At 35.3% G+C, this 19,692-nt stretch overlaps 1 pseudogene; it reads right to left on the reverse strand.

The window, feature by feature from the left end:
* Nucleotides 1-18,079: 18,079 nt before the first annotated feature.
* LOC123786115 (proteasome maturation protein-like) lies at nt 18,080-18,900 on the reverse strand (annotated as a pseudogene).
* Nucleotides 18,901-19,692: the final 792 nt, after the last annotated feature.

Raw genomic sequence — 19,692 nt, forward strand, 5'->3', positions numbered from 1 at the left:
TCCTATTTGTTTGGATTTTCATTAAGATTGTGTTGAATCTACAGATCAGCTTGTGGAGACTGCCATCTCCAAATCACAAACATGGCATATCTCGCTATTTATTTAAGGGTTCTTTAATTTCTCCAGTAAGAATTTGTGTAGTTTTCCATGGAGAAATTCTTCTAATACATCACCTTTGCTCTGGAGTTCTTGTTTGCCTGGAAAGAAGTTTGCAACACAATTTGAGATCTCCTCTTGCCAGATATTGGTTCTCCTGTTTTCATTTTCTAGGTATATAAATACACTTTGCTCTTCTAATTCCATCTCAGTGTTGGCATCTTGGAAAATTAACAGATACAGTTGTTAAAATCTCCCAGTATCTTTGTGTATTTATGTAATTTTCTGTTTACCTACTGCCTGTTTTTCTTAATGCATTTTGAATCTCAGTAAGGTCATACACATATGTGGTTATTGTTTCCTAAAGAATTGAAAATGTGTCCCTTTTTATGCCTAGAAGGACACATTTGGAGGCCCGTTTTCCTGTTATTAACACAGACGTAGCAGTTGTCTTTTATGTGAGATGCATGTGGTAGATCCTTTTCTATCCCTTTATTACTCAATCTGTCTTTGGTTTTATATTAAAGTATGTGCTTTTTAGACAGGATGGAATTGGGTGTCTCTTATCTAGTCTGATAATCTCTGCTTTTTAATTGGAATGTTTGCATTTTTACACTTCAATTACTTACTGATACATGTGTCTGTTGGCCTATCACTTTGCTATTTATTTCTGTTTATCTCTCTGATTTTTATTCCTATCTTCCTCTTTCCCTGACTTCTTTTGGGTTGATTGAATATTAGTGTTCATTTAGTATTTCATGTTATTTCATCAATTTATTTTTTAGCCACACTCATTCATTGCTGTATTTCTTAGTGGTTGGTCTAGACATTACATTATTAATTCTTAACTCATCACAGCCTTTTTATAGTTAATATTGTACCACAGTATATAAAATCTAAAAATATTAAATCAATATAACTCCATTTACTCCTCAGTTTTTGTGCTGTTTTGGTACATATTTTGCAGCAGAAAGCTAGTTGCCTTTTAAACATTTTTAGAGGATACTGAAAATCCTTGTATATCATTTCTTATAGTGCAGATCTACTAGTAGTAGTTTTTACCTTTCATTTATCTGAAGCTGTCTTTATTTGGGCTTTCAATTTTGTAAGGTATTTTCACTGGGTATAAATTCTTTGACAGGTTTTTGTCCCTTTCATCCCTTTTAAAGATACAACTCCCTTGTCTTCCAGCCCCTATTGTTACTAATGAGAAGCCAGCCATCATTTTTGCCCTATTGAGTGATGTGTCTTTTTACTGTGTTAGGTTTCAATTTCTTTCTCTCTTTCTCTCTCTCTCTTTCCCAGCTTTCGGCAACTTGCCTATGATATGTTGAAGTGTTATGTTCTTATTTATACTGCTCAGGGTTTGTGGGATACCTTGGAGTCTTATGTTTATATTTTTTACCAAATTTGAGAAAGTTTTAGACATTCTTTTATTTCTTCAAATATTTCTTTGGGCTCATTTTTTTCTCTACTTTTTTTAATGGATTCCAATTATAGGTAAGTTTCCTAGTTGATATCATCCCAGAAGTTACAGAGGCTCTGTTTATTTTCTCCTTCCTTTTTGGGTTTTGTTTTTGTTTTTGTTTTGTTTTGTTTTGTTTTGCACATTGCACAATTTTTTCATCTTCCTTTAAGTTCACTGACCCTTTTTTTTTTTTTGGTCCTTTTTATTAATTTTATTTAATGTACTGGACTTTTCAGTTCTGCCATCTCTATGGGGCTCTCTTTTATAATGTTCTTATCTCTCCTTTGACATTCTGTGGGTCCTTTTACATTGAGGTCTTTCTCTCTTCTTTAACTCCAGGAAATTTATTTTGCATTTCTCAAAATATTTCTTCCTATGAATTTTTAATTTTTTTTCACTTTCTGGGAATATTGTTATCTTCTCACTTTGATTTTTCAATATTCCTTTGCTTTCTTGTTTCCTTCTGGAACAATTCCTTAATCTAGTCTTATTATTACAAATACAAGTGTAGGAATCCCTCCATTCCCAAATCTACCCTGTTATCATTCCCACTATTCAATTTTCATTCCAATATTTCTGCCTGATCCCATTTTTGTTTCATATTGTCAATCTTTTTCTATCTCCTGTAATATAATTATTTAATTCTTGGTCTCTATATTCTGATGTTTCTGCTTCCAACATACCCCCTTTCTTCAAACTATTAGAGAGATTCAGGATCTGAGAAAAGAAAGTCTTCGTAGATTGAACTTTACCAACCCTAGCTGTTGAGGCAGAGTGAGGGATGCTCAGTCCTAAGTGTTTACCCAAACTCTGGACCCCAGCAAGATTTTCCCAACAATGTTGGCTATTGAGCAAATTTCTGCAATGTAGTGGAAGAGGAAGAATGTCTTCCGGCATATTGGAGAAGAACGATAACTGAGCATAACCAGCTTTCCTGCAGTTTATGTTCTCCTTATCTTCTAATCAACCTTCTACATGGGACTGGAGCATTCAACCCCTGGTTTGAAAGAGATTTCTCTCCCTAGAAAAGCTTCTGTTGGTGGTGATGTTGTTTTCTGGGTTCTGTTACCTTTTATACTTTCTCTAGGGTTGATTTTGGGGGAACAAATAGCCATTCATTCTAATTTTTATTCCTGGTCAAGTATCACATCACCATCTTTCCACATCTTTACCTTAAAATTAGCATATTTCCTGGGATATAATAGATATGTAAGAGCTCACTCAAAGTAAGTAAAACAGGTCATAACCACTTTTCATCTTGCTTCTCAGGGGATTTGGCTTCTTGACGGTTTTCTTTTTTCTGATTGTTCTACTCTCCCCAAGTCAATCCAAGCCACTCTCAAGTTTAACACATATTTACTAAGCTAGGTTCCATAAATTTTACACATATTATACCTGCTTCACTGATTTTACAACACAAGATTTACTATGGTTATTCCCTTGGGTTTATATAGGAGAAAAGAGTATTAGCTAGAGAAAACATGATTTTAATCGATTAGGTCAGTAGATTACTTACACTGAGTCCCATGACAGAGTAAACTTGATATTTATTGTTAATTGTTGAAAATTGCATTTAGTACCAGGGAATAAATGCAGGTTTGGTGTGCTTGCACATGCGTGTGAAGGGGGGTAAACAGAAGGGAGAATGAACCATGAGAGACTGCGGACTCTGGGAAACAAACTGAGGGCTTCAGAGGGGAGAGGGGTGGGGGATTGGGATAGGCCGGTGATGGGTATTAAGGAGGGCACATATTGCATGGTGCACTGGGCGTTATATGCAAATAATGAATCAGGGAACATTGCATCAAAAACTGGGGATGTACTGTATGGTGACTAATATAACAAAATAAATATTATAAAAAAATTTTTAAAAATTTAAAAAAGACCATAAACACAATACAAATGATTTTAAGAACACCCACATACTCTTTTACAAGTAAAGACATAGAAAATTATATTCTTTAGATGCTCCATATATTATTCTTCCAGATCTCATCCCCTTACCTACTCACTCTGTGTTAAGCAGTATCTTAACTTCAGTGTCAATTATTTCCTTACTTTATTTTATGGTTTTCCACCTGTATATGCACCCTAAGCAATATTTTGTTTAATTTGTAATGCTAATAAAATTTAAATTAATGAAATCATATCGTAAATATTCTTGAATGAGTAACATCTTTAGCTTAACATATTGTTTTAAGAAATCTCTACACCCAACGTGGGACTCAAATAACATACTTTTCTAATTCATATTAATGCAATAGTTGTAGTTTTCTAAATTTTTATTAAAATGGATTATTTTCTTACATGAATATATTATTTACTTATCTACTCTGCTATTTATGGATATTTAGTTACTGGACTTATGCTAATATGTACAATACTACTACAACCATTCCTCTATGTGTTGTCTATACAAACACAAGAATTTTTCTAGGGAGAACTCCAAGGTCATAAGTTATCCGCATGCTCCAATTTACTAGAAAGTGAAACAATTACTGAAACAATTATTTCATGATTTGCTGTATCACCTCCTGATTTTCCAAGCCATCTCCTCTGTCTGTATTCCTAGTCTAGAGGGCCCAAATAAATCATTAAAATAGAACTCATTCCTTATCACTCTTTATCACTTATGCTATCCCCAAATCAAAATTCTATTAGGGAGAAGTACTGCATAATTAGATATGATTCTAAAAATCAATGCATGGTTAATTTGATCATTTTGGCATTCTTTTACAACTATACCTCACTGCCCAATTAATCCATCTATAACAATTGATTCTGATAACACAGACAGCTAAATTAGATCCCCAAATATGTCTCAATGCTTCAATCACATTTCTCTTCCATGAACATGAAGACATCTGGTCTCTATAAAGCAGAACAGAATGAATTTTTTACATTTATAAAAGACCATAATTTTGCTTATGGATTTCCACACTGAAGGAAGATCTCTGCCAGCAGAAAGATTTTTCACATTGACATCTATCTTTTGCAGGGAGATATTATGGAAGAGAGCAACTTATCTTCATAGATTCTTTAGAGATCTGTGAATTTGGCTTTTTGTCTCTTATTATATTACATGCTCAAATTATATTTCTCTAAATATTATTTGTATACATTAACAGTATGCTTACTTCATCACAGAACTCATTTAATTTGAAAGTTCACTGTCAGATTAATAATATCTTCAAGAGGGAGTGCAAAAAATGATGTGCACACATTTTCACTACCTCAAAATGTCATTTTTTATACACAAAATTACAGTAATGCAATTAAAGCTCCAGTGTAGGCCTTGCTCACATTCAGAGTCTAAAGATCCTATTGGTCTATGGCCATTACCAGATATCTTATTTGTCAAAATATGTGCATACACATGGATTCTTACTACAGAGGTCAGCAAAATACTGCCTGTGGACCAAATCTGACGTACCATCTGTTTTTATAAATAACTTTTTATAGGAACATAGCCACGCCCATTCACTAACATTATCTATGGCTGCTTTTGCATTTTAATGCAGAGTTGAGAGCTAAGAAAGAAACCCCATGGCACACAAAGCCTAAACATATTTACTCTCTGGTCCTTTACAGAAAAAGTTTGATAACGACTGTACTAGTACATCAAGATTGACAGTATAATTTAAAAGAATACAGGAAGAAAAAAAATGGTTTCTGAATTTCCTTCTTAATCTTGTTTCCTTTCATTGTTCTTTTCACTTTTTTCCTTTTTTTCTTTTTTTTAAAGATTTTATTTATTTATTTGACAGAGACAGAGACAGCCAGCGAGAGAGGGAACACAAGCAGGGGGAGTGGGAGAGGAAGAAGCAGGCTCATAGCGGAGGAGCCTGATGTGGGGCTCGATCCCAGAATGCCGGAACACGCCTTGAGCCGAAGGCAGACGCTTAACCGCTTTCACTTTTTTTCTTAATTCAATTATGTGTTTCTCAATGTTAAATTGCCTTTCTTAAAAGTTAGTGGGATTTTGACTGAGATGTTTGAAATCTGATTAATAATTAGTTTCACCATTGTAGTAGTCATTTGAGCTAGTCACTAAATATTCTGATTCTTTCCCTTCTGGGCACATGGTAGGATTCTACTTCTTCACTGACTTGAAATAAGAAATAGTAATGCAACTTGGGTTGTCCAAGAAAATAAGAACAGAAATAAGACATTTTTTTTCTGGGCAAAAGTGCATTTCCAACTTTATTTTTTCCCACTTTTGGGGGCAACCCACATAACCATGAGGATCAGAGTCCCTTTTGCTGATATGTAAAGATAACAAGTAAAAAATCAACTTTATTGTTTTAAGCCCCTGAGATTTGGGGACTACTCATTACCAGATGTGTAACTGAACCTATCTTGATTGATATGTAATTGGTTTAAGAGGTGTGATGTTGCCATTATGACAAATGGTGGATGGCAAAACAACAGTTTTTAGAGAGTGGGAGATAGTAATCACTGATAGCCAGTGACAAAAGAGTTGATAAAACTCTCACCTATAATAATTTGAGAAGCAGATAATGTCCCAATGAGCTTATAGCTTTAGGTACTCCGGGAAAACAGCATGGTAATATAAATTAGTGATTATAGGATTCTTTTGACAAGATGATAACAGATACATGTAAATTCAGATAACAAATGGTCAGTTTTCAAACAGTATTGAAAGAGAATAGAAAAATATCTGAAATTTAGGGACATACCAGCGTCAAAATTATAAAATGATTATTAGAAATTATGTAAGTTTTAAACATTTAAAAAATATTTGTAGTGTGAATAGTCTCAGTCTATATTTTTTAGGACTTTTTTTAAAAAAGATTTTATTTATTTGAGAGACAGCACAACCAGGAGAGTGTCGGAGGAAGAGGGAGAAGCAAGCTCCCCACTGAGTAGGGAGGCCGATGTGGGGTTCGATCCCAGGACCCTCAATCCCAGGACCCTCAATCCCAGGACCCTGGGATCATGACCTGAGTCAATGGCAGACACTTAACCAACTGAGCTACCCAGGCTCCCTTATTTTATAGGACTCTTTGACAGTATTTCTATTTCAACATTAAAGTCTTCCCACTCACATTTATTTTTCTCTTTCCCTGAAATTTCATTTAAAGGATAATGAAAAAGGACACCTGGGTGGCTCAGGGAGTTGAGTGTCTGACTCCTGATTTTGGCTGAAGTCCTGAGATTGAGCCCCGCCTCAGGTGCACTGAGTGTGGAGCCTGCTTAAAGATTCTCTCTCTCCTTCTCCCTCTGCCTCTCCCTGCTCATGCTCTCTCTCTCAAAGTAAATAAATGAGGATAAAAATAAAAGATAAACCTACAAAAATAGAAGCAATCTGAAGAGAGCTTTCAGTGATACTTCAATACATTTCTTGAACGTAGAAAGTAAATTGAAGAAAGGAAACTGAAATAGCTCCAGGGTGAGAAGAAGGGTTGCCAGGTAAAATACAGGATGCCTAGTTAAATTTAATTACAGATAAAAACCAAGTTTTATTAGTATAAATATGTCCCATGCAATATTGGATATTCTATATTTTTAAAAATTTTCTTCATTTATTTTTACTTTTTTGTCAATCTGACAATCCTAGCCACAAGAAAGCTACTATTCTTAGAGAGATTTGTAAAGACAGACAATTCATAAAAGATGGCATTAAAAAGGAAATAAATAATCACAGAATAAAAAAGGTCATCTTGAAAATGTAATTGGAATTGGAAATAAAAAGTTGAATAAAAGGCAAATGAATATAAAAAAGAAAATTTTCCAGAAGATGACAAAGAAATTGTAAAGATGACAAAGAAAATGAAGGTCTAGTGCAGGGGTTGGCAAATGATGGTGCATGAGTCAAATCTGGTTTGCCGCTATTTCCTGTGAACGCTGCTCAAGACTGTTAGCACTGTAAGTCCCAGAAAGCAAGTCAGGGCATCTCCTTCTGTCCCATTCCTGCTTCACTCCCAGCTCCTGCCTGCCTCCTCACTGGGAGGCACAGCAGTGCTCATGCTTTGGACTGGTCACACCCCACATGTGGGCATTGCTGTAGTTGGTGATTACCAGGCACACAAGGTAGCATAGCAGTCAGGTGTTCAGAGACTCAGAAACTTTCCTCATTTCCAGCCAGGTGTCCAAGCTGAGACCACTGGGCTCTCCTAAGGGAGAGAACTGCACACCTTGATCAGGTGTCACTGAGGCACTGAGTAATACTGATGAGGGTGGCTTCCTGTCCCACCCCTCACCTGCCTCATCCACCACATTCCTCTCCTTCTGGACTGTGTCTCTTTGTTCTTCATCCCAAAATTGTCTCTGGGATACAGCAAGTGGGTGCAAAGCATGCCTGTTACTTCATGGGGTCCATCACAGGAAAACGGGAGTGGGCAGTGCAGGTTTTTCTCTCTTATTCTGTAAGTACCACACAATACCCTTGATCCTGCCACTTCCTTAATAAAATATTCACAATCTGGCATTTTACCTAAAATGTTTGCCAAATCCTGATTTGGTGATCAATCAAGAGAGTAAAACATGTGACTGAAAATAGTTTCATGAAGAAAGGGAGAGTGGAAAAAAGATGGAATTATCAAAGAAATAATAGAAGAAAATCTCAAAACTGAAAAAGGGAACATATCTTTAGTTTGAAAGGACTCTCCAACTGTATAGAAAAATGAGCGGGGTGGGGGGGGAATCCACATTATAAGGAGAAAAGCCTACCTGTTTCCTAAGTAAGGGAAAATGGAAGGGGAAAAGCAAGGATCAACTGCCATCAGAATTTTCATTAGCAACATCTGATGTTGAAAGCTACAAGCCTGAATGCCTCCCAGTTGCTGAATTAAATTATTGTCATTCTAAAGTTGCGACTCATCTTCATATTCATTAAAAATCACAACCAAGTACAATGACAAAATGGTAATATTTTCAGACACGCAAGGACACCTCTTTTATATTAATAAATTACTCAGGGATGCAAACCAAAGAAAGAATAATAGAAAAGAAGCAAAGTTTACATCTTAGGAGAACAGTCCGGTGGGAGTTATCCAGGGATCACAACTCTGCCACAGGCTTAGGCTCCATGAGCCTAGAATTGGCAGAGGCTTGGGGGTTCAAAAAGAGAGGTCTCTGCGTGGGAAAAACAATATTCCATAGAAAAATTAGTGCAGTTGAGAGGTTGGGAAAAAATGAGAATATGCTAGAATATAATAAGGGAATACAAAAGAAGAGGAATTTATTTGAGCTTGACACTTGGCTCACTTTACTTTGAGTAAGAGTATTTAAAATGTAGATAAATCAATGTAATTTCAGCACACTGCTTCCATGGCAAGGAAAAATACAGTATCAACATACTTGACATTGTTTATTTCTTTTGTAACTTTCATAATTAGGCATTAGTAAATCACAGAAGAATGAATTATAAAACAAATAAATAGAGTTCTTTATATTATAAACCTCTCTGTGGAGAGATTAATGAAATGAATTGAATATAGACCAGATGACTAGAAACCAAAAAAACTAAACTAGAATTAGGAAGACATAGGAGTTTCACTCAAATTTCTCAAAGAAAGAAAAGGTGGTTTCATTCCTCACATCTGAGTGGTTCAGAGAAGGGATATGGGGGGATGTGTCCAAGGCTGCTTTATTAGTATCCATAAGCTTTGTCAATACTTTAGAGACAATAACTTCCTGCTTTCGAGTACAGCAACTTGAAAAGGAGAATCTTCTCATTAAAGCTACTCAAAATGAACTTTTGGAAGGACATCTTATCATGATAACAGCAACAAGAGCGTTTATTGATTGCTATTTTCGAAGCTTACAGTGATTTCTTTTTAAATCTCATTTTGCCCTCACAATGGCCTTATAAAGTAAGTATTCCAGTTTTAATTTTATATGCGATGAAACTAAAGCTCTGAGAACAATACCTTTGCCCAAGATGACACACTTTATAAGCAACAGAGTCAACATGTGAATCTAGGTTTGTGTGATTCCTGAGAGACTGAATACACAAATGGAAAATGGCTAGACCATATAGGCCAATATGGTGTTGACCCACACCTTCTGTGGCAGTAGTCCCAGCATGATCAGAATTTGGTTAATGACTTCCAGCTTCCCTGTTCTCCCCACTTCCATCTGTGTCCAACTTTGACCAACCAGAGAAAGCCAATATGCTCCCAAGCCAATCACATAGGCTCTCCCACTTTTACTTAGTCCACCTTCAGCTTCCCTTTGCCAACAGCCTCCAATCAGAGCATTCCCAAAGCCTTCCCCTTTTTACTATAAAGCTTCCCCACTTCCCTGCCTGACTTTGAGTCTCTGCCAAATACAAGTGATGGTAGCTGAATCCTTCGCTATAGCAAGAGATTGAATAAATACCCTCTGTTTGTTCTCATTTGGGTGAGTTTCATTTATTTCTGTGTACAAAATGCTGTCATTTCAACCACTATACAGTAAGGTTTAGAATTCCAATGCAGCAATTAATTGCTAGTTTTCTTAAAACTAGCTTTTGGAAGGCAAAGTTTTCTAGGCAAAAAGAAAAAAGAAAAAGATTAAGAAGTTTCCACCACCTTAGATAAATTGGGGTGGCAAATTATGGTAAAATAAAACTGCAAATCATTGCTCTAATCCTTAAATTGACCTGTGTTCTGTATTCATAGTTGGAGGAAAAGATCCAGGGCCAAATGACCTTTTATATTGCATTTCTTGGTTCCATTCTACAGCTGGTATTGTTACAGATCAAAAGAACCAGCAGTGCCCAGATTTAGCTGCAGATAGTATGTGAAAGCAAAGTGTTTTCTGGCTGTCTAATGGCTTTCCTTCTGTTAATGGAATGAAACACAGCAGGGACTAAAAGTAAACACCTAAATATTTCTAATAAAAACAAGGTGTGTGGGCAAATACATAAGTTTAGGGAAAATGTTTAAAATAGTATCAGTGCATGACATATGACTCTGGCAGAATCCTTTCCCAGTACTTTGACTTCAGAGTAGGCTACTGTGGGCCACTTAGCATTTGATCTATTTCCAGGGGCCAAGATTTATTTCTCAACTGATGTTTCTGGGAAAATCAGTTTCTTCAGAGCTTATGAGGTGTCCTCCAAAAGTAGAGGATAATCTCTTTTCAAATGAAATGTGAGCAACTGGGTTTTAGAAAACATTGTACAAGCTTTTAATATGCAGGAGGATGTGACCTGAAGATGTTTCTGAACATTTCACAGTTCATTTCATGGGACTAGAGTTCAAAGAAATATAATTGAGCTGATACGTTCTTCCTTGGCAGCTATCTTAAAGCCTTAATGCATTTCTATATTCCATTGCAATGAAGATATACAGAATGCCAACTCTGAGAAAGCTCTAAGGAGTTATACTTTTGAATTTTTGAACGAAGGTAGGTAAAATAAGGATGATTCTTGCATAACAATGTAAAACAGTGATTAAAGGCCACAGACAGAACCAGCCCACTAGGTTTGAGATGCTGGATTTGCTGCTTTGTGGCTTGAGACAAATTCTTACTCACTCCATTCCTTAGTTTGCTCTTCTATTGAGTTATTGAGAGGATTAAATCCGTTAGTATAGGTAAAGTGCTAAGAATGTCACCTAGCTCATAATTTTCATTATCATCAACATAATTATTAATTACCATTTTCTGGGAAGTTTGAGTGGGAAACCAAGGATTATTCTAGCTTCATTCTTTCTTCTGTTTATTGTAAACACATTTCGTTTTTGATGGTATGAGAAACTCGGGGTCAGAAAATGAACAAAGAAATCAATGGTGCGATTAGGGAAGAGTATCAAAGAAGGTGGGAGCTCATAGGCAGGTCACACACTTTGGTCCCTTAGCACTCTTACCCCCAGTAAGAAGACAGGTTAAATTCTCTCCAAAATGAATACCCATTGTGTTATACCTCTCTCCTCAGGATGTCCCTCACTTCTGTAGAACTATGATGAAAATTGGAGCAAGGTGAAAATTGCTCTCTGCCTACTCCTTCAGAGTTCAGGGATAGCTCTGAAACCATCTGAAGCATACAGACCCTCTACTAAGTCTAGGAGGTTAATTTACCTACTTCTGTGTTTGCAACTAGGTCCCTCCCTCAACTGAACAGTGACTCACTTTTCTATTGATATGTCTTGATTTATAGATGTCTAATGAAATGATTATAAGTCAGCAAAACATTTAAAATATCATATTCTAATTGTTTTCCCAAAGGTCTTCCCTCACATTGCTACTATATCGGGATGAATATCATTTCCCCAAATCGAAAGCTCTTTGGTTTAGCACTCTTTTGAAATCAGAAATAACTTCATAATCTTATTTATTCAGTTTCAATTTTAGCTATAGGATTAGAACTAATGAGCAACATTTGGATTACATTTTTGAGATAATATACTATAAAAATTTTCATCCTCCTAACATATTGTAAGCTACTTTTGTGGCTGCCTGGACTTTAAATACTTTCTTCACTGGAAGCTAATCCATTATAGCTATTAGCTTCTTGCTCTGTCAAGGTACAGAAACTAATAAACCTTGAAGGATTTAAAAAGCTACAGATTCTGAAGTTCTTTCATCAAGTTTGTTTGGCAGGTTAAATTACTTATTCTTATTAATATCAGAGAGTAGTTCATCCCAATAGTGAAAGGTCACCTTCAGTGTCTCTGTTAATAATTATGTCATTCTAAAGTCATGCAGTTGAAATTCCTGTTTTTAATCATTCTGCTCACTTCTAAGGACATATCAAGGCAATAAAATAATTTCAAAGGTGATATTTTTAACATCTCCAGTTTAATCATTGCTCACGGTAAGAAGAAGGTCAGTAACCGTATTCAAAACCATTTTTAAAGCAGTCACCTAATTTACTTAACTGTTACCCATTTTTTATCCTTTCTTTCTGGTCAACTCATTTTCTAAAGATGTTTCATACATACTTCTGTGTAAAACTTCAAAATGTTTCATAAATGCTTCTGTGTAAAAATGTGCATTTGTACTTAAATTTTAACAGTGAAGTCAGCCTTCACTGAAAATTCAACTAAGTATATCCAGCTTCCTCACCTTGGTCTCTGTGTTTTATATTTCCTTTTTATATTTCCTAAGTCTAATAAACATTTGAAAAAGAATAAGTCATGCTTCTTTATATCACAACCATATGATACTAGTAAGTTTATAACTTCATCTACAACTATAATTTTGTTTTTTGTTTTTGTCTCTTTGGCTTAGGCCTAAAATCCAAAACAACAGTAAGACATACAAAAGCCCATCACAGGAGTGTAAGAATTTAGAAAATAGTATGTATTTGCAAACTACAAATATAAATAATTCTCTATAATTATATTTACATTATTCAAGCAAAACTTATGTATTTTAACCACTTTAGACCTCATTAGAAATTACTCTGAAAGTAGATAAAAGAAATAAAATGGGATGTTATACATACCCTGCTTAGTTCTTTATAACAATATGATGGGAAAAGAGGATAAACAAGCAAATTTATGTTTGTATATTCCCAGTTTCCCTTAATGTACATAGGCTGATCTTCATTACTTAAAAAAAAGCAAGAATATTCTGCACTATAAAAACCAGAATCCATGTTCTGCTGAGAACCACAATGAATATGATTCTTGCCCTCACCTTCAAAGATCAACCTAAGCATATTTTACTTCGTATGTCTTCTCTTGAATTTTTCTCTTTTTTACTATTCCCTTTCTTCTAACTCCTACTAAATCAAGTGGGAGTTATTCTGCCAAATCGGGCAGATTTCTCTAGGTCTCAACGTTCACTTGTTTATTTTTCCTCTCACCCCGCGGGCATTCTCATCATAAGCTAATGCATCTACCTAAAGTTGTACCGTGTTGCACTTTTCTTCCTTGTAAAAGGGTCTGAGCTCACATGAAAACTCTTTAAACTAAAAGTCTGTAAAATTAATGAGTATATTACTAAGTTAATTTTAGAATGTAGTATAATGATCTCAGGAATTCAAGACTTATGAGAGACATTTGCCCTCAAGTATACAAAAAGCTAAAAATTACTTCTAGACAGATAGACTATTTGGTTTATAGTTAACAAATAATTTCACATTATACCTTCACAGAATGAGAAAAGTATACCAAAACTTATATTCCCAACACCTTTATAGGACTGAAAAAGATAAATCTATAACTTTGTATATTAATTGAGCATACTCTGAAATGTGGGATAGTAGCATAAATATAGAAAAGATTCCTGAAATTTTTATTTACCAGCTATTTAAACTTCCTTATAGTCTGTTTATTACTACTGAATTAACTTGCATGTTTGAGATTCAAACTATACTGTACTATGGAATAGTCAGTTTTTTTTTAAAAAAACTTTCTATATAATTCAAGCTCAAATATATTGATTATAGTAAGCCCTTAAATAATAAATACAATCATAGAGATATAATAGTATTTTAGCACTTCATTCATGATTGTAAAGTTTACATTCAGTCATACCTAGACAAAATTCTGCAGGATCCTATATAAACTTTGATGAAACTAGTTACAACTCAGTCAATATCACAGCAGCTTATGTTCATAACAATTCAAATGAAGCCTAGGATCTCAGACTCAGAGCATATTACAGAAAAGCACTAGAAAACATGTGTTGAATAAAAACAAGTAATTCACATTCTCCTCCTAAATGAGAAATGAGAACTCTTGTTCATGCATACATGAGTGTCACTATGTCTGACCACCCGTGCCGCAATTTAAAAATAATGACTTGCTGTCACTGCTAGGTCTACAAGAGCTGTTCCAGTTTTAAGTGATGATGTAATGAGTGATCTGGAATAAATGCCAAACACATTTTTTCCAACTTTTGCATTGGCAAGAAAGTAGAGAAAATAAGGCATCTCTCTCTGAAATTCTAAGGCAAAAAAAAACAAAAAAAAAAAAACGAAAAAAAAAAAAACCAAGGTTAACCAACAATAAATATATCATTTTTGTAGTCACCTCAGAAAATATTGGCAAAGCAAGTATAAAAGTCCCATGAAAGCTTAAAATAAGGTTTGGTACATGGAAAACTAGCTTATACCAATAGACCAAGACTAGAGATATCTGAGCAGGTAGAAAAGCTACTTTGTGTTATTATGCCCTAGTGACATACTGTGAAACACTGGGGCTGAGATTCAACTATATTCAAGACCACACTGAGAACCTCTTACAAAGCCTTCATTTGTTTCTCTTTGTGTTTCAAATTTTACCTCAGAAAGTTAAAAAAAAAAAATTGATGACAAGCTACCAGATATGAAGATAACAATGGACTCAAACCTAAGTAGCTGATTGACTGATAAGGTTCATCTGCCTGTTACTTTTTTATTTCTTCTATTAGGAATTAAATGGCCCCTGTATCATGATTACTATAAACTGAAACTACATACAGATTAAGTAGAAGATTAAAGTTATGTGGACTGGAGAGGTATACAGTTGGAATAAGAACAGACATATTTGCTACATTCTCAGATATATTTTAATGCTTATAATTTGCTTATTCACTCAATGAGCATTTATTGAACACCTGTTATACGTCTCTTTGAAGTTCTGAAGCTACAGCAGTGAACCAAACACACAAAAGTAGCTGTCCTCTTGGAGCTTACATTCTGGTTGGGAGCTATATCCAACCATACTTGAATCCAATCTTGGATGTCTGCTAGGCCTATCAAACTTGACAAATCCAAATAATTCTCAGTCTTCCTCCCCTTCCCATATGTTTCTCCTCCAGTCTTTTCTAGCTCAGTAAGTGGCATCTCCATTTACCCTCTTGCTTATGCCAAAAATGTGAGTTATTCTTGTTTTCCCTCATTCCCTCACTCTTCCCATAAAATCTATCATCAAATGCTGTTGGCTCTACCTTCCAAATCTTTTCAACACCCACTACAACACTGGCCCATCATTTTTCAACTATACTGACTTAATAAATTTTCTAACTTTCCTGCTTCCGAAGCAGAAAAGGGGAGAGAGAGAGAGAGAGAGAATATAAAATAAGACAAATAAGAAAAAAACGATTTCTATTTGGTCACTCAAGAGAGTTCGGAATTAAGTTGCAGTTGATAGGGATAAATGGAGATTATATATAGATCATATATATATGCATATATATACACACACACATATATATGTATATTTTTATATATATACATATAATTTATATATATAGTTCAATAAGTTTGAGTTTGTAATTGTACAATATATTAGCAATTATAAAATACAATTAAATTGAAATGCAATCACTAAATATAAAATTTAGAAATTGATTTACCTATCCTTGTTCATTGGAAAATTCTTAAAACAATGACAACCTGGTAACAAAGAACATACTCATTGCCCATGTTGTGGTCTTAATATATAACTTTTGTATAAAACGATCCATGTCTCATTGAAAAAAAATGGAAGGAACCATATAAAATCTGCGTGGAAACATTTAAGCTTAGATAGCAAAAAATATCTCAAATATACTGTGAGGGTCATGTTAAAGGACTCAGTAGTAATTGAAGAGTCTTACACTCAGTGAAGATAAGAAAATTTAAATATTGAAAGTAAGATCATTTGAACACCTAAAATACATTTAAATATACGAGTTCATTGTGATATTTAAAAAAAATAATAATTACTCATTATTATCTTGAAATGTTGGTAAATAGATTCATTATGCTGTGAAATAAATGTAGAAAATTAGGCATGTGCCCTACCATTTTCTACAATAACTGTTCTTTTGGATAATCACACAGCAGATGAGAAGTTTATTTTTAAGGGAGAACTGAAGATAATAAAATAATGCATTAGATAGAATTATAATATTATCATTTTATATACTCAAATGAATTAATCTAGATACTGATCAACGACTACTGCTAACATCAGAAAACAAGACAAACACACATTGTGCACCTCATTTGAGACAAACACAACACTATCTATGAAACAGTATCACTAAAAAAAAAAAAGAAAAATTAATAAATGTGAATCCTATCATGCCTCCAGTTCTAATCTATAGAAAAATACACGAGAACATTGGCTCACAAGTTCTGGAATTTCCCAGGTGAAATGTGAAACTGGCCTCATACACAGAGGCCAAGGAGAGACTAAAGAAAGAGGCGAACCATTTCAGATTGGTAGGTGGCAGGTTTAATAAGCAAGAAAACTTACTTACGAGGTTTGCCTTGAGTGGCCACCAGATGAGTAGATCTCCGCACCTGTCCACCAAAATGTTAAAAGTTGTGCAGAGGCCTTTACCAGGCTGAGTCATGTGCACCCTCCAGGTGTTCTCAACAACACACTGCTTTCTCTCAAGGCTAAGCCCTTGAAAATGGTTCCCACTGTTGGAATGGAGGGCAGAGCTACATTCCAAGGACAGAGGAGAAGGCAGGGAGCCTCTGATTGCCCAGGTCCAGCTCGAAAGGTCAACTGGCAGTCATGTTCTCTCCATGACCTCCTCTGAAAAAGAGAGAAGAACATGTTAAAAGGCACATGGGGGATGCAATCAGCAAAGAATAATCTGTAGGAAACTACTGGACAAAGGATCTTATTTCTAATTCAATAATTAAGTTGTAAGTAATTTTAAAAAAGCAATGAGAGAAGACTTATATACTAAAAGGGAATTAAGAGATATTTGAACTAACTGCAATGTTTAGCACTTAGTTGATTCCTGATTTTTTTTAAAAAAATTATAAAAACAAATAGTGGAATTTGTGAGAAAATTGGGAAAATCTGAACGATCAAATCTTTTCCAATATTAGGGGTTTATTGTTAAATTTTTGGAATAATAATGAAAACATGGGTATTTAGAAAAAGGGCTATATATTTCAGAGAAACATACTGAAGAGTTTACAGATGAAATAATACAACATCTTAGGTTTGCTCAGAAATGACTTAAAAAGAAGAAATAGGTAGAAGTATAAATAACACAAGATGAGCCAGGTGTTGATGATGGGTAATGGTAAAGGGTTTTATGATACTTTTCTATTTCTAGATAGAGTTGGGTTTTTCTATAATAAATTAAAAATAAATGTAAAAATATATCAACATGACATAAAATATTTAAGTAAAGTTTTTGACGCAAGAAAATCCAACTGTGTTCCTTTAGTTGTCAGGTCATTTGCTAAATGCTTTAAATCATTTTAAATCAGACAAAATTTTGGGGCACCTGGGTGGCACAGCAGTTAAGCGTCTGCCTTTGGTTCAGGGCGTGATCCCGGCATTATGGGATCAAGCCCCACATCAGGCTCTTCCGCTATGGGCCTGCTTCTTCCTCTCCCACTCCCCCTGCCTGTGTTCCCTCTCTCGCTGGCTGTCTCTATCTCTGTCGAATAAATAAATAAAATCTTTAAAAAAAAAATCAGACAAAATTTTATATTGGAGGCTTCAAGCTTTAAGCATATATTCTGTTGGTGGAGGTGTTTTTTGCAGGAGCAGATTTACTTTTTGGGGGGCAAAAACTGCTATGTGTCAGTACTTTTAATGTTGTGTATATCAAATTATAGTAAAAAGACAACTATAAACAAGATGCAATTCTATTTTCATGAGTGACACAACTGCATTATAGTAAACCAAGCTTATATTCTGTCATCACGTGGGGTTCTCCCATTTCTTCATTTTGTTATGGATCATTAAAAATATCTTTAAAAACAGTAGTTTCATCATTACTACTCGAACTATCCAGTGAGAGATTTGAAGTAGGAAAAACTGGAAGATACTGAATACACTGCACTGCCTTGTGTTCCATTTGTAACTTGCAATTTTCAGTGAGCACATATACCCTGGGTGTGTCTTAATGTGGACAAACTCATTTCATTCTGGTTGAGCTGTATTGTTGTCAGCTAGGGCTGCCATAACAAAACAGCCACCACACACTGGGTGGCTTAGACAACAGAAATTTATTTTTCCACAGTGCAAAAGCAGGAAGTCCAAAATCAAAACACTGGCAGGGGTGGTTTCTCCCAAGGTCTCTGTCCTTGGCTCACAGACGGTTGCCTTCTCTCTGTGTCCTCACATGGCCTTTGCACATGTAAATCTCTGCTGTTTCTTCTGCTTCTAATGAGGACATTGACGAAATTATGGTCCCACCCTTATGACCGCATTTCACCTTAATTACCTCATTAAAGGCCCTATCTCCCAACGCTGTCACATTGGGAGTTTGGGCTTCCATTTATGAATTTGGAGGGTACAATTCAGTACCTAACAAGTGGCAAAGTGGGTTTTTTTCTCCTGATAATTCAAGAGAATGACTGGGGAAAAGTTAATTTTTCATGTACGAAAGATCCTTCCAAAGAAAATGATGACTTTAAAAGGTTCACTTGTTGAAAGTTTAGTAACTGAAATACTGTCCTTTCCCTGGGATCCAAGTCCTCTGATATCCATCTCAGCCTGTTCCTCACACAGCCCCTCAGCCCTCAGACATCAGCTAGTGCTCACGTCTAATTCTAGAGGTTGACCTGCTACAACTGCTGGCAAATGTTGTTTTAAAATGCGCACAGATTTGTGGCCCAAAATTTTAAAAGTTACGGATGACAAAGGCACATATGAAAAGATGCTTCCCCTGATACGTCATTAGAGAAATGCAAATGACAACAACAACGAGATACCTCTACACACCTGTCAGAGTGGCTAAACTCCAGAGCAGACAACACCAAATGCTGATGAAGTGTGAAGCATCAGGAATTCTTATTCATTTGTGGAGGGAATGCAAAATGATGGAATCATTTTTGAAAGACAGTTTGGAGGTTTCCTACAAAACTAAACATAGCCTCTTACCATGTGATCTGGCAGTCGTGCTCCTTGGTATTTACCCAAAGAGCTGAAAATGTATACCCACACCAAATCCTGCACATGGGCGTCTACAGCAGCTTTGTTTCTAATTGCCAAAACATGGAAGCAATCGAGATGTCCATCAGTAGGCGAATGGATAAGTTGTGGTACACCCAGGTAATAGAATATTATTTAGTGAGAATAAGAAATGAGCTACCAAGCCATTAGAAGATATAAAGGTAACTTAAATGCATATTACTCAGGAAAAGAAGCCAATCAGAAAAGGTTAATTACTGTATGATTCCACCTATATGACATTTCATAGACAAAACTATGAAACAGTAAAAATATCAGTAGTTGCCACAGTTTAGGGGGAAGAGAGGGAAGAATAGGCGAACTGCAAAG

The sequence above is a fragment of the Ursus americanus genome, chromosome 7 (genome assembly GCF_024610735.1).
Source record: "Ursus americanus isolate L20-20 chromosome 7, mUrsAme1.1.p, whole genome shotgun sequence".
Taxonomy (NCBI): Eukaryota; Metazoa; Chordata; class Mammalia; order Carnivora; family Ursidae; genus Ursus; species Ursus americanus.